The 13,997-nt window shown below is 36.8% G+C and overlaps 1 long non-coding RNA gene across 1 annotated transcript in view; it reads right to left on the minus strand.

Moving 5' to 3' along the window:
• The window catches only part of LOC130101605 (uncharacterized), a 121,340-nt gene extending 108,077 nt beyond the window's left edge, over window positions 1-13,263 (minus strand). The window contains exon 1 of the long non-coding RNA XR_008809009.1: window positions 13,204-13,263. This is a non-coding gene — a long non-coding RNA (uncharacterized LOC130101605). The remainder of the gene's footprint in view (window positions 1-13,203) is intronic.
• Window positions 13,264-13,997: the final 734 nt, after the last annotated feature.

A 13,997-nucleotide genomic window follows, 5' to 3' on the forward strand; every position in this document is an offset into this window, starting at 1 on the left:
CTGTCAAGCTGAACTTGCTCCACCACCTCCAAACTCCACATTCACACACCACACACTTTCCAGCCTAACCTCATAGGATGGAGCATGTGTACACGTGTGAGCATTCGTCCATGGTGGTATACACTTTTTGTGAGCATTTGTGAAATCCATAGCAGATAGAACGACACTGAGGTTTCTCCTGTCCAAGCGCATAGGGATACGGAGAAAATGTAGACAAAACAGGATGAGTATGAAGCTCGGTTTCAACTGTTCTACCTCAGATTTCAGAGCTTGTCTCTGCCGTGCATCTGTTAGCGTGCATGTATTTCCAGCACTAAACTGAGCCGGGCATTGAGGAAGACTGACGCAAACGAGCAGTGACTAACTATGTAAACACTGCAAAAATAGTCACAGCAATAGTCAGGGACACAAGTACGAAGAAACTTATAAACAGAAAATATACAGACGTGACCATATACCCAACAACACACACGGAGATTTAAAAGAAGAGCAAACTTTTATAATGCAAATTCATACTTTCATATGCAATCCTGTGTAAAATAAAAACATACACTGGCAATAGATGGGTGAAACAGGATGTTTCATACTTTTATGTAGTACAAAATACACACACACACACACACACACAGAGAGAGTGTGAGAGGGAGGGGTAAGTCTCCGGCAGAGTTTCCTGCCACAGGATTTGAAACTAGAGCTCCTTCAGCTGTGGTCTCCCGTTTCCTCTCCCCATTTCCAAACACATTCATTCATTGGGATGTAGTTCCGTAGCTATATCTGTTAGGATCCACGCTTATTAAAAATGAGACTTCATATGTTCATTCGAATTTTGGGACAGCAAGAAATGGTGAGAAATAGTGTAGTTAGTAATATATTCACGGTCATTACAAATAACCATGAGTTTTCTTTTCTTGGCCTATACCAATGCTTATCTGAACCAGACAGTGGCAGGGTCCAGAGCACAAGGACAAATATAAAGACATCAGGCAGATGGGCATCCCACAACAGCAGAGGTCAGACGAAGTACACTAATGAGAATCTTCTTCCATTTGTAGCACTATAGATGTTATTCGATCTGCGTCATCAATGTTTGCGGCGGCCATATTGTTGACATAGAACCACGACAATCGAGGCAGCGTCGGTATTATCCATGGTATTATCACTGTATTTTTTTTTTTTAACAGCGTGATGGTGTGTTGTGTAATACACGGCTGTTCTAACAACAGCAATAAGAACCCCGGAGTTAGTTTTTATGATTGCGATAAGTTACCGACTGTCAGAAAACGTGAAGGGAAGGAGACAGAGTTGAGCCAGCGCAGGAGAGGCTAGCTAGGCTAAAATTTCAGCCAACTCCCCTCAGAAAAGTCTGCTCCCATCATTTTACCACAGGTTTCACACATAATCCGCATGCAATGCGTGTGCGGTGCGTATACGGTACAGAAGCAGGACGCGCTATAGTGCTTTATATGCTGTGTTTGCGGTGCGTAACTGATCCGCGGCTGCACCACAAACACCCCGGTACTCACTATTTTTCTTTTAACACATACTCACTATTTTAACAACGTAAGCCAATTAATTCCATGCATTACTTCTATATATTAAGTTGCTCAAGCAAGTGGTCAAATATGTAACCATGTACTTATATTAAAATCGCAAACATTTTAAATGAAAACTTTAAATTGACAAAAACAACCGACTCTCATGCCTTTTCTTTTGCATTTATATTTTAATACAACAAATCTTGCATGTCACAAATAACTTGTTTTTCCACCTCCACGAATGAGACGAGTGTCGTTCATTATGTTGCCTTGTTGAGGTAAATTGTAGTCTGTTTACGGATACTGTATGAACGAGATATCCGGATAAGTTACGGCTGGCAATAAGGACGGATCTTTACTTAATGCTATTGGGTCTATTTGATGTGAGTCCACAACAATCAAGCTTATATTCTCTTGATACCGACGAGATGAAGCCATTAGGCTACTGCTCCCCTCAACTCAAATCTGCACGCGGCTAGGGGCAGCAGGACAGATGTCATGTCAACAATATGGCCGCGGTTAGCTACTTCCGGTGTTTGCGAATAAGGTCTATTCAGTTACAAAACAGTGCTTTTCCATGGCACAACCATGGTACTAAAACCATGATATTGAATCATTACCATAATATTCATACAAATGTTTGTGGTAAGCATGTTGTTGTTGTTTTTTGTTGTTTTTTGACAGAAAGATATTAATACTAATTAATAACTAACTAATTAATATATATTAATCCATCATTGCTGCAAAAATTGATCGAAAGTGATAGTAAATATTTTTACATTTTAAGAAGGTTCCTTTGTCTATATTATACTTGATACGCATTAAGCTCTTAGTCAGTGTTTCACTAGCTCCTTCAACACGCACTACTGAATGAGGACTAGACCATGTAAATTGCCCTACCTAGAGAAGTATGATAAAAGAAATTATTCGCAAAAAGAATCCACTGCAAATTGTGGAATAGAAGGGCTCACGTTACTATAAACCATAAAATTAGCATTAATCCATAACCATCTACAATTTTTTTTTTTCCATAACTTATCCCCCATTGTAACAAGTTTATTTTTGAACTCAAGGGTTCATGTACCTTTACAGTAGATTCCACTTACTTAGCTGTCGACTGCGTGAGAATTAGGGGGGCTAAAATTTCACTAGATTCGGAACACCACTGATGCTTTTGACTAAACTTTAACATTTCTGTATGCCTTGAAATCCTTGGAACGGGATTGTTGCCTCCAGCTTGCATATTAGTGTCATGGCACATGATTGCAGCACTGAATGGATTCTAACACCTCATTTCTCTTCACGGGTTTCACCAAACCATCCAACGTTTGAAAATTTGAAACCTCCACAAGAATAAAATGGTGGTTTGGAGCAACAGTATTATTGCCACTGTATCATCCCAGCAGAGAAAATTGTGTTACGGGACCCCTATACATAAAACAACTCTACACTGCTCAACTCAACTCAGTCTATTTAAATACAACAACATCTATTCATTTCAGTAGCCCTGACAGAGTAACAACTGGCTCAAGCAATGACTTTGAAATGGGGCTATCTGTTTTTTCTGAGCCTGGGAGGAAAGGGGGCGTGTTTAAGAAACCTGTTTGAAAACAAGCAATTCTATTTGATGGCTCTAATCCACAAATTATACACTTCATCTTTACATTAACTATGTAACTACCAGCGCAATAGCTGTTATTTATACATTTAGCTAAGTTGTTGGAAAATGAAGAGCAGATAAAAGATACAGGATGGGTAGAAACTGGGTTCTCATAGTCCCAAGTGGTTTGGTCTTTTTAACTGTTATGCCAACCATCACATTAGTTAATCAGAATTTAACTCAAATTTAAGGATTAATTCACCCAATTTACTCACACATATGTAGTGAGGGTGATGACTGACTTTCTTCTGTGGAACATAAACAAATATATTTTAAAATATGTTGATAGCCAAACCTTTGAGAATTACGCACAATATCTTCTTTTGTGTTCCACAGAAGTCAGTCAGTCATACAGGTTTGTAACGACATGAGGGTGAGTAAATAATTACAGAATTTGCATTATTTTAAGTAAGCTATCATTTGAAACAAGTAAACTTCCCAAGCTGTTCCTAGTATTTGTGGTAACAATAAAAGAAATGCACACATTATACATTCTTAATGCAAGAAATTAAGGGAGAGAGAATTCAATCAGAACTCAGCTGAAATCAGTCACTCTCTTTCAGCCTAGTCAGATACAGAGGAGCTTTGTGAGACCTGCGTCACTTAACAAGGCAGACAGAAGGGAACCTTGTTTGTGTCTTATGTGAAAGGTCTAGGGTCATCACAGGCCAAAAGGACAGGGAGAAAAGGTATTTTCCAGAACTCTGGTTGATTTGCATTCTCTGTAAAATATTCTGCAAATTGGAACCACACTGAATATGGGGGGCAGCACAAACTGCCTGTCCTTTAATTTTGCAATCAAGTTTGATATGCAAAGAATAATAAGTATTTTTCTACTGTGCTAAATACGTAGGTTTCAAATTTGTAGAACAACAGATTAGTCTCTTTTCTTAAATCATGTTCACTAATGCTATAACAGAAGCTTATCATGCTTGGGTCCTTGCCTGAACTCATTTTATATTACAATGGACAAGTTTAAATGGCTGATCATGGCTATCACATTTATCTTCATGGGTCTATGTTTTTAGTGCTTCAGAATGAACTGCTTGTCTGTCCTGTGCATCCCATAATAAGTCCTACAGGCTATGCCACAGAAAGCAGGAGGCCCCTTCTTTCCACTCACTTTAACTGGAGCTGAAGAACCAAGGGACCCTCATCCTTCTTTGTTTCTCTCAGAAAAAAGAAGGAAATAGAAAGAAAAAAAATGGAAATGGAAGCAGCATGTGGAAAAAAACGTCAGAATTTTCTGATGACTATACGTAGGGAGAGGTATACAGGAACAAGAACATTCAAATAAAGGAAGGGTAATGTAGAAATTAAACAAAGAGTCGAGTTCCAGGGTTAAAAAAGTGGCGTTGAACTTTATAATTAAAAGCTTGTTCGTGCTTATTCATGGAACAAAAATAATATCATTACTACAACAATACTTACAATGTTAACACCACTATAAGAATGCTTAAAAACTCAGAATTTCTGAACTATTGTTTAAAAACCTTGATTAATTTATCCATATTTGTGGGATGATGGTTTAAAATAAATGAGACAAATTTATTTTTTCAACTAAGTTTCCTACAGCAAAAGATATAAAAGGCCTTTCCAACAGAAATCAACAATTTCACCAACTTAAGGCGTCCATGTTCTGCTCTCTCTCTCTCTCTCTCTCTCTCTATATATATATATATATATATATATATATATATCCATATGTTTCCAGTTAAACATATGCACTTAGTGTGTTCCTTGTTACATACATCTGCTGGGCATATTATGAACAGGCCTGGGCCCACAACAACCATGGCTGTTTGCCATACAGTCAATCTTCAACTCAGATTAAGGACAAGTGACAAGTTTTCTAGCTTAGTGGCAGCAAATCTTTTTGATATGTTGGAGACATTTAAAGGCATTTTAACTAGATTTCCATGAGAATAATTGTATATTCTGCTTTGTTTTCTGAATCATATATGTGAAATAATCAGTTCTACATGGGGCTGATTGATTTACATGTCAGTCAGACGGTCTCTTCCTCTTTAAGTGGGCGGTTCTTGACCTGAATAAGCTGCAATGAGGACCAGACTTTACAGTCTAAGATCTGGTTATGTAAAAGTATTGTTATGGAGATTATTATGCAATAGAATTGTTTTTGTCATTTATCTAAAAACAGTTGTCCATTTAGATTTTGCCTATTTTTTTCAATCTCTAAATCAATCATAAATAACGACAATAAAAGAGACACATTAAATGCTCATGTTTCTTAACAAAATATAAAGAAAAGTATAAATAGTTCACCCAAGAAAAATTATGTAATTATTTGCTCATGTCCAAGCTGCTGTTTCCTATACATTAAAACTGTACAGGGACCAGAAACGGCTTTCACTTTCATTCATGCACTTATCCACATTCATGGAAAACAGCAGCTTGGACATTCTTCTAGATGATTCATTTTAGTGTTCCACAGAAGACAGAAAGTCATATGGGTTTGGAAAGACACAAGAATGAGTAAACAATGACAGAAATGTATTTTTTGAGTGAACTATTCCTTTAACATCTTTGAACTTTAAATCAAACATTGCCTTAACAATTCACAGTTTTTATCCCCTCATTTCGAGTGATTTTTTTTATTCTGTCCTCCTGCTGTCGGCAATAAATCTGCATGTTGAGCGTTTAAAGATTAATGTTTCTCTCTCTCTGCATCTCTCCCTCTCCCTCCCGCCATCTCTCTATCCGTCCCTGCATTCTTTCTTCCTTTCAACACCCCGGCAGTACCCTCACGTATGCATATGTAAATGGCTCTGCCTCTGAGCCGGTGGAAGTAATTGTATGCATTTTTAACTGGCCAATCGACTGACAGATAGGCATAGATTGTCTCGTCTTCCTCTCTCTTTCTATCTCATTCTCCCTCACGCAAACACACACACACACACGCTCAGTGATTTTTTTTATTTTATTTTTTATTTTTAGCTCTGTGCCTCCCCCTCCAGATGCACAGGAATCATTATGTGGTGGTGGTCTGCTATAGGGCGATTAGAAACTAGAAATCTCTCGCTCTCTTTCCCCACTAGTGCGATATTCTTAATCCATCTATTTGTGTTCTTCCATGACTTATGAGTTTGCCTGGTTTTGATCAACTTTCTTAAATGTTTAAATATAAGAAAGACATCAAGTGATCAGAAAGACCTTTTTAACAAATAGTTCACTTTATGATATTAATCATGTCGTTCTGAAAATGTATCTTTCTTTTTTCTGCAGAACACAAAGGGAGAAATTCTGAAGACTGTGCCGATTGCTCTTTTCCATGAAGCCGTACAGCCTTGTGAGAGAAATAGATTACATTTTACATTGTTATTGTCTAAATCTTCCCTAAATTAGTGAACAAATAATGCAGTCCAGCTTAGTGATCCAGATCAACAGTTTAAATGAAAACAAATCTCAAATTGTATTTTAAAAAGTTTGGGACAGCATGAAAGTGAGTAAATAATGACAGATTTGGATGAACTATCACTTTAAAGTTTCCTACCACACATAAAATATGTGTTTGCATCAAACTCTGCATTCTAACATTCAATTGACCTGCTGGTCGGTCACTAAATAAACACTTGGTTTAGGTACACTGTCAAAGAATTCATTTTTCTTCATTTAGTAAAAATGTATTTATTTATTAAAAACTATTTACTGTTGAATTTTCTAAGTTAAAAGTGGTGGAGCCTCTGGAACTTAATTAACGTTAAGCCTTGTGCTGTGTTGAAAACACTATAACACTTGTAATGTTCCCGGTCAAAAATGACCGGCCTGCAAAAAAATTGCTTAAAAATCTCTCGTTATGCTCTATTTTCACCAAATATTGGATTAAATCTTTGTGTCAGCATGTTTTCTTTCAATAAGGACAAGTTTTGTATTTATTTTTGGAACTACGAATTGAAAGAAAAGAGGTTGACAAAAAGATTGAATCTAATATTTGGTGATGATGTTGTAGCATAAAGAGAGATTTATAAGCAATTTTTTGTAGGCAGGTCATTTTTGACCGGGAACATCACAAGTGTTACACTGTGGAGAAAAAAAAAACATAAAAAAAATTGGGGAAATTGTTAGACTCTGGGTGAGTAAAGTCAGTAAATCAAATGCACTAACTACATTCGTGTACGGGAAAATCCTCTCTGAGTCAAAATGACCCGAACACAACCTGAGGGTTGTACGATTTGATCAAACTTGTATCATTGCCTCACAACATTAGGATTCAGATTAGGATTATGCATTCGGTTGCAGCTCTGCCTTATGATGTTAACCTAGAATTATAAAGTACTATGCTTGTTAACATAATATACATGCATTTACGACTACTTGCTTGTAGTCATCTTTTGGAATAATTCATTACACTCACACTGTGTGGTTAAGAAGGTTGTGTCATTAGCTACTTTTGAGAGTAATGTGGACCCTGAATGAAAATTAATAGCATAACAATAAACTAACTTTGGTTATATGGCACACCAAATCTGGATACAACTCAAATACATTGGTGCTTTTCAGCTCTCTTAAAATTTTGAGCTGTTTATTTCTCTACTTCCATTAAATCAGTTTCTAACTATTAGTAGATTAACAGCAGATGAATTTGATTCAGCAGAAAATGACTATAACAATGCGCTGCAATTTTCTGTTCCTACAATGCTGTTGTAATTTTTAGTTTGTGACACAAACAATGTCAACTTCCATGACAACAGAAGACATGTTGTAACGCTCCTTTATGTAATTATTGTTTTCCAGTTTATTTGTCAAATTAACATCTTTTTGTGGAAGACGACTGCATTCAGAAGAATTCTTCTGATTATAGGGATGGATATGATATAAAAGACAGATTAGAAAACTTTGGTAACTTACTAAACCTAACTTTAAGAAACTAGGAGGTATCAAATATGTTACTGAATGAGATATCAGATTAATATGCATTTTTTTAATGCAAGTTGGCTGTGTACATTGTTTAAATTGTACATTGTTTTCTCAAGAGAACACTCTTAATAACACTTTTCTACTCCTTTTCAATTTTCTTAAGATGTTCCCTGGAAAAAAAGTGACAGGACCAGTTTTGTTTAGGAGGATATGCAGGAGAAGTCAAAGATGACTCCACTCAGACTATCAGAATCACTTCATGTCCCAGTGCACTGTCATGGCTGACGTTGCTTTAGGACATTTACTGATAATCTCTCCTGTTCAAAATCTAAGATAATGTCAGTAAATTGTGGAGTGCCGCAAGAATCTGTGTTAGGCCCTCTGCTATTTTCAATATATATGCTGCCACCTGGTAATATTATAAGAAAACATGGAATTCGTTTTCATTGTTATGCTGAGTGTCTTAAAGATATCAAATATTGGATGACCTGTAATTTTCTTCTATTAAATTCAGCTAAGACTGAGGTATTACTTATTGGACCAAAAACCTGTACAATACAATTTGCATCTAGAAGGGCGTACTGTTATTTCATCCTCTACAGGTAAAGACCTGGGAGTTATATTGGACAGCAACTTTTTCTTCCGAACAAAAACAGCCTGTTTCCACCTCAGAAACATCGCTAAGCTCCGGAACATGCCACATTTGGCTCCTAAACTCTGGAATAGCCTTCCTGATAATGTGCAGGGCTCAGACTCGCTCTCCCAGTTTAAATCTAGATTAAAGACACATTTCTTTAGCCAAGCATTCATATAATGCATATCATAACCTTATACTCCAGTTATATCAGATTGAATGCACATGATTATCTTTGCTTAATGTTATGAACAGCAGCTATGCTAATTATTTTCTATTTGCTTCTCTGTTTTATCTCGGGATGCCCATCCTGAGGTAACTAGAGAGTACGTCAGCTCCAGTTTGGATCAAGCCTATTATGAAGACTTCAGATGCCCCTGTGAAGAGAGAGCGCCAACTAAACTCTTGCGAGGACTTCAGATGAAGCAAACTCTGAATCAACTTGCACCAATGCTACAATTTTCTATATGTCATAATCATTTGTTAACAAACAAGTAGGCCTATTCATTACTTCATTGTTTCTGCCTTAAATTATTACAGTGTTTAAATTAGTAATTTTTTAGCTAACTGTGATTTGAAATACATAACTTAGACCGTTACCTCTGATAACAGGTCACTCTAAATTGTAATGTGGACTCATGCATTTTTGAAATTAAAAATTTGAAATTATTTGTATTGTGAAAAGCACTATACAAATAAATGTGAATTGAATTGAATGAAATACAGCAAAACATTTTTCCACAGAATTCGCATTGAGGCTAAAAACAAAGCTTTACAGGTATAAAAAGGGGAGGACTTCACCTGGAATAATTAGAACAATTTGTTGTTGCACTTCAACTAGCGGCCTGCTGGTTGCAGCAATTCTAGACTATTTATCAGGGTAATTTCACAGAGAATTGCTCACTATTCTAAACTTGCACAAAATAATTTGTATACAGCATATAGAATGCCATCTGTTTGATATTGCTTCACAGACACTGATAAAAAACATTTAGGAATAAAATCGAAAAATACTGTTGGCTGTGGTCCAAATGTGATTATAATGTAATCTGTACACATCCCAGAGGAAGTGCACATTGCAAGTCTAATTCACAGAAAATGATTTGGACAAGTTGCATATGTTGTATGGGCAATTGTGGTGCTCAGTGACAAAAGTTCATCACCTTAACTAGTCTGGTTATCAGGGTATCAGACACTCTAAATGAATTACCGCTTAGTAGTCAATATATGACTTCTAATCCACTCAGCCTTAAACAGCTGTTCCCAGATTGATGTAAATTGATAATCTCACTCTATATTACATGTAAATGCTATAATGCAACATACTTGTTTAAAAAAAAATTTATAAATATATAAATAAATAAATATATTGTGTAAATATAAATGCAGCATCCTTTGGCTACATTAGTTCAGAAATATATTAAGAATATAGGGTTAAATAATTGGCTCCTTTTAAGTGAAACGACAAGAAAATGGAATTTGCTGAATTCAAAGTCTAATGGCATTCTGGTAGTGTTCTTCCACATTGTTCCTTAAAATGAAAATAAGTGGATGAAATATAAAGTAGTACATAAATCAAGTACAAATTTCTAAGTGACATTTCAAACAAATCTATATAAGGCCTATAAAATCTGCAAACTTAAACTTACAAATTACACTCATTGTAATTAGCCTATATGAATTTCTCATTTTAATTCTACTTCCTTAAATTAAAATGGCAATGATGCATCCTGTTTGGTACAACAACTCAAATTTAATTCAAATTCAGGAACTGAACTGTCATTTTAAAAAGCATTATAAATGAATCTCTGATTGATGCAGACCTCTGAACTTCATTGACAAACTGATTACTCATTACAGAGACCTGATGTCATTTTTTAATGACAACACTTTTATCACAGATGATTTTCACAATAAGGTTTGAATAGGGTCTTAAAAAAAGGTATGACCCTATATGTCCACCAACTCAAAATGCAGCACAAACCAGAAGAGCAAATGCAACAAAATACAGAAAATCAACTGACTTGAATGCATCTGTAGATCTAATGGATTTAAGCAGGACTGCGTCAACTTCTAGACATTCTAGATACAGATTTCATGAGACGTTAGATTACATTCACTCACACTGAAAGATTTTGTGCAGTTTTGCACTGAGAGAAACAACATAGCAAGCACATAAGACATATACAATTGTCTGGTTTGCATGTTACATTATGAGGTAGGCTTATTGAGGAACAAATTTGAGAGAGGTCTGGTTATTTCTTTCCTTTCTACTATTAGTGCATTTTTTCATTGTCAAATAATGTCACGTCTTTAATTTTCAATGGTTAATGTTAATATAAATGGAACATCACTACCTAAACATCTTTCTAGAGCTTCCCGACAAATGTTTTTTAACCCATTGTAAGGTGTCAGAAATTTTGCAGCAATGTGGCACTGTACATGCTTACATCTTTATTGCTGCAAGTGTGGGAAAATGAACTTAAATCTACATGTTTCCGAATATACACAAATGTATTTCAGTTCAGAAAGGATTCACACAAACATAGCCACTAGATCTGTGTAAATCAAGCAGATATTCCTCTTTCTCCTCATGTCAACACGACCATGCAGCCCTGCTGTGGAGCATTTTAAGTGCCGCAGCAATGTACAGGCACCAGCGACACACAAGGTGTCATCACGACCACAAATCACTTCCTTGTGAGTGTTTCTTCCACCCCTCCACCCCCAACTCTTTTTCTCTTCCTCTCTCCTTCTTTTTCCTCTCTCCAGCACACCATATAGGACGGAGTTAGTATATATCTCAATTAGAGAGCAGGGGTTGGAGTTGGAGAGGGGGAGGGCTTCTGTCCATGCTGACTCCTCCCCCCCGGTGCCCCACACCAGCCCACTTAAAGTGGAAGCAGCAGCAGCGCAGTGCCGTCTGGAGCCCTGTCAGTCAAAAGCCCTGCGGCCCTTTATGCAAATCAGTCTGTCTGTGGTGGACCGGGAGGGGAGGGGGAAACATGTCTAGATTTGTTTGTCATCCGTTATGCCCTCCCCTTCAATTCTTCCACTTCATCTGCTCTCTCACACACACACACACACACACATACACTCTCCTATATTCTGTATTTCCCTCTTCTTCACCTTCCCTCATGGTATGCCTTGACACATTTATTCCTCCTCCTTCTTCTCTACTTCTCTCTCAGGTCCCATAACCTGTCCACTTCTACAGCCTTGAGATGAGAAATTGTGACATAGCCGTGAAACTGGGAACCAGTGAGGTGAAGCATGCAATGCTACTGGGCTCTAGAAACTGGGTCGCATACAAATTGAGCCTAGACGTGTGTGTGTGTGTGTGTGTGTGTGTGTGTGTGTGTGTGTGTGTGTGTGTGTGTGTGTGTGTGTGTGTGTGTGTGTGTGTGTGTGTGTGTGTGTGTGTGTGTGTGTGTGTGTGTGTGTGTGTGTGTGTGTGTGTGTGTGAATGTCTGTGCACATGTAGTAACATTGTAATTGAGAGATTTGAAAAAAAGGTGCAGACTGAACTTGATTGTATAGAAGATATTAATACATACTTCACTTAAACGGGTTGGAATTCATTCACAAAAACAGGAACGTAAATAAAATGTCTTTCAGCAAACGTGCTCTTACATGGCTCAACTTTACAACTGATAATGCACCTAGTTTTGGAGTTCTTTGAAAAAGCAGAAAGACTATTTAAAAATTCCTCTAGGAGGATCACCATTATTCCTCCATCCCCTCCCCAAAAATATCCCCACTTTCAAAACTTTCAGAAAAGCGTCAGGTTTGAGAAAACAAGACGTCTCAGTGAATCCCTTTGAATACCCCCTGTGGTGAAATTCCTTGAGATATCCAACTAAGACAGACAACTGAGACAAGAGCTGCGGTGATCTTTAAAACTGGTGACCAAACATCACCCGTCACCAAAAAAGCAGCATCTTCATCTGCACAAATAAAAACAGCAGGCAAGATTTAAACTAAATAAACACACAAATAGTTCAGTCAAATCATCTGCTTGTCAAATCCAAATAAGCATCTTCAAAAGAAATGTTAAGACTACATTGTACTTCAAGCTATGACAGGATTATTGGATGTTGCCGTAGTAAAGTATAGCACAAAATAACCTGAATTTAATTAAGTAGAAATAACTTTATTTAACATGCTGTTGTCATTCATTGACGGGATCCTGATATCATGTCATATTATATATTGAACTGTATTTTAAAAAAAAAATTAAAAGTATAAAAGCAAAAAAAATTAGCAAATTCTCAATTTACTCAAGGAGTCCATACTGAAACATGTAAAAAACACTTTAAAGTTAGTTTGAGGTGTACTCGATTGCAGGATCCTTCAATCTTTTTTGTTTACGCATTGTAAAGACCAATACACAAGGGTTAATGTGTTTGAGGAAGCAATAACGAAAAAACTTGCTCAAATGACATGCTGAAACTAGATCTGAAAAGAGGTGTGTGTTTGGTAGTAACAGTACTCACCTGTAGAGACCTGTAGTCTTTCTCTTTTCTTGTCTGAAGACGTGCATGTGAGAACGGCACATGGCTTGTTTCCACACTTCTGAAAGACCACATTATCATAACTGTTAATCATAACTTCAGTCTGACAAACTCTACGAGTGTAACAAAGTAATGTTTTATGAATAAGTCCTAAAAATCCTCTCTTCACCAGGGCCATGTGTGCACACATCAGAATACAGTTGTCAGTACTATTTTAGGAGCCGTTCACACAGAACATGTACTTGTGTTTTAAAAGCGGGATGAAAAAGAACGCAGGAATGATCTCAAGACAACTTTTAGAACTTTTTTTTAACTTAACATGGCGTCAATGCAATGCTCATGTGTGAGACGCTGAAAAAGCAGCAAGACGTGGAACAACTGTCAAAGGTGTCGATCTAGACTAGTACGTTTATACAGAAAACAGTTAAGTTGTAAAACAATTAAAGGATTAGTTCACCCAAAAATGAAAATTCTGTCAGTAATTACTCCCCCTCATGTCATTCCAAACCCGTAAGACTTTCGTTCATCTTCGGAACACAAATGAAGATCTTTTTGATGAAATCTAAGAGCTTTCTGTCCCCCCATTGACAGCTACGCAACTGACACTTTGACGCTTCAAAAAGAGATTGTAAAACTAATCCATATGAATTGAGCGGTTTAGTCCAAAATGTTCTGAAGAGACACGATCACTTTATATGATGAACGGATTGAATTTAGGCTTTTATTCACATATAGACATTCATTAACTCACACATCAGCTGTGGTAAACAGAAGCT

The sequence above is a fragment of the Rhinichthys klamathensis genome, unplaced genomic scaffold, assembly GCF_029890125.1.
Source record: "Rhinichthys klamathensis goyatoka isolate OS25496 unplaced genomic scaffold, OSU_Roscu_1.1 h1tg000259l_1, whole genome shotgun sequence".
In the NCBI taxonomy this organism is placed as follows: Eukaryota; Metazoa; Chordata; class Actinopteri; order Cypriniformes; family Leuciscidae; genus Rhinichthys; species Rhinichthys klamathensis.